Source organism: Otolemur garnettii, unplaced genomic scaffold, assembly GCF_000181295.1.
Source record: "Otolemur garnettii isolate 467f Iridium unplaced genomic scaffold, OtoGar3 scaffold00145, whole genome shotgun sequence".
Taxonomy (NCBI): Eukaryota; Metazoa; Chordata; class Mammalia; order Primates; family Galagidae; genus Otolemur; species Otolemur garnettii.
Genome location: NW_003852540.1, coordinates 4,617,181 through 4,619,790, shown reverse-complemented (window position 1 = coordinate 4,619,790; position 2,610 = coordinate 4,617,181). Strand labels below are relative to the sequence as shown.

The following is a 2,610-nucleotide window of genomic DNA, read 5'->3' as shown; positions in this document are numbered from 1 at the left end:
GGGAGGCTGAGGCAAGAGAATTGCCTAAGCCCAGGACCTGGAGGATGCTGTGAGCAGTGTGATCCCACAGCACTCTACCAAGGGCGATAAACTGAGATTCTGTCTCTACAAAAATATTTATTTATTTATTTATTTATTTCATAACTTCTACTGAACTTGGCCAAATTTACCAACACTAATATAAGTATCACAAAAACTCAAAAACCTATGCATTTTTGTCATATATCTTCCAATAAACTCAAACTCAGGATCTCTGGCAGTATGTATCTGTTGATAAAAGATGCTGACACAACCACTAAAAAGGAGCTTTAAAAGGTCATCCTGGTTGGACCAGCTGCATACCCACAGATATCAATTAAATGTAGTGTGCAGACCGTAAGTCCATAGCACCCAAGTGATCTTAACTCAAGATACTTGAGAAACAATGATTTATTCCAGCGGTCCTCAACCTTGGATGTACATTATAATTCCCTGGGAAGGTTTTCCTGTTTTGGATTTTTTCTTTTCTTTTTTTTTTTTGAGACAGAGTCTCACTTTGTGGGGCATCATAGGTTACAGCAACCTCAAACTCCTGGGCTCAAGTGATTCTCTTTGCCTCAGCCTCCCAACTACCTGGGACCAACAGGCACCAACAATGCTAGAATTTTTTTTGGTTTTTAAGGCATGGTGGCTCACGCCTGTAATCCTAACACTCTAGGAGGCTGAGGCGGGTGGATTACTTGAGCTCACGAGTTCAAGACCAGCCTGAGCACAAGTGAGAGCCCAGCTCTACAAATAATTGTGGAATTGTGGCAGGTGCCTGTAGTCCCAGCTACTCGGGAGGCTGAAACAAGAGAATTGCTTGGGCCCAAGAGTTAGAGGTTGCTGTCTGCTATGACACCATAGCACTCTACCAAAGGTGACCAAGTAAGACTCTGTCTCAAAAAAAAGAAAGAGAGAGAAAGAGGGGCAGCGCCTATGGCTCAGTGAGTGGAACACGGGCCCCACATACTGAGAGTGGCGAGTTCAGATCCAGCCCCGGCCAAACTGCAACAAAAGAATGGCTGGGCCTTGTGGTGGGCGCCTGTGGTCCCAGCTGCTTGGGAGGCTGAGGCAAGAGAATCACCTAAACCCAGGAGTTGGAGGTTACTGTGAGCTGTGATGCCACAGCACTCTACCAAGGGCAATAAAGTGAGACTCTGTCTCTAATAAAAAGAGGGAGATGGAATCTTGCTCTTGCTCAGGCTAGTCTCACACTCCTAAACTCATGTAATCCAAAGTGCTATGATTACATTCGTGAGCCACCATGCATGGCTCAAACCAATAAGGTTATGTTTAAACATACTAGGCACTTGAGCAAAGAAAACATGCTGAAAAAGACTCAAACCATTTACAGTTACTCCTGGAAGGAAAAAGTAGTTTTCATATTTTTTGTTTTTTGAGACACTATCTCAAACTGTCGCTGAGTAGAGTACCATGATATCATGGCTCACAGCAACCTCCAATTCTTGGGTTCAAGCAATTCTCTTGCCTCAGTTTTTCTATTTTTAATAGAGACAGGGGTCTCAATTTTGCTCAGGCTGGTCTCAAACTCGTGAGCTCAAGCAATCCACCCCCCCAGCCTCTCGGAATGCTAGGATTACAGGCATGAGCCAGTGCACCCAGCCAGTAGTTTTCATTATTTACTTAACGTGGCTGTATTGTTTTTTACCTTTAGTTTAATCTTTTGAAGAAAATCAGAACCAAAGCAGGGAAATTGCATCTCACATCTTAAAACTTTGAAGAAATTTAAATGTACAGGTTGTGTAGCTAAAAAATTTTTGCACTGCACACTCTTGAATAAGTTGCTAGTAGTTATCAACTTATGAAGCTTTTTCAAGCAAAAAGAGTCAAGGTGACTCACATGCCTACAATCCCAGTACTTTGGAAAGCTGACGTTGAGAAGATCCCAGGGGCCAGGAGCTCATTCACAAACATAGGCAACATAATGAGATTTTGTCTTTACAAAAAATTAGCAACCCAAGAGGCTGAGGCAGAAGGATCACTTCTTGAGAGTCCAGGAGTCTGAGGGCTACCATGTACACTGGCTGGGTGACAGAAAAGAGATTACAGAGAAAAAGAGAAAGAAAACATTACACATGCCAAAAGATTTATGTTCATTTACATTAACTAGTAAACACCACTTATCAGAAATCTCCCTAGCAAATAACTCATATTACAGAAAATTGTTAATTTGGACCCAAATATTGTATTGCAATGTTATATACACGAGCCAAAAACTCAAAATAGTTTATTACTGGATATGTTATATACCCAATAAAGACATCCACAATTTTAAAAAGTCCATGTTACAAAATTCAGTCAGGCGCAGCACCTGTGGCTCAGTGAGTAGGACGCCAGCCCCGTATACCAAAAGTAATGTGTTCGAACCCAGCTCTAGCCAACTGCAACAACCAAAAAAAAAAAGAGCCAGGTGTTGTGGTGGGCTCCTGTAGTCCCAGCAATTTGGGAGGTTGAGGGAACAGAATCGCCTAAGCTCAGAAGTTGGAGGTTGCTGTGAGCTGTGACACCACAGCGCTCTACCAAAGGCGATAAAGTGAGACTCTACCGGCTCGGCGCCTGTGGCTCAAG

The 2,610-nt window shown here is 42.9% G+C and overlaps 1 protein-coding gene across 1 annotated transcript in view; it reads right to left on the bottom strand.

Annotated features, from left to right (window-relative positions):
• The window catches only part of YWHAE (tyrosine 3-monooxygenase/tryptophan 5-monooxygenase activation protein epsilon), a 71,131-nt gene that overhangs the window by 46,575 nt on the left and 21,946 nt on the right, over positions 1-2,610 (bottom strand). The window lies entirely within an intron of this gene.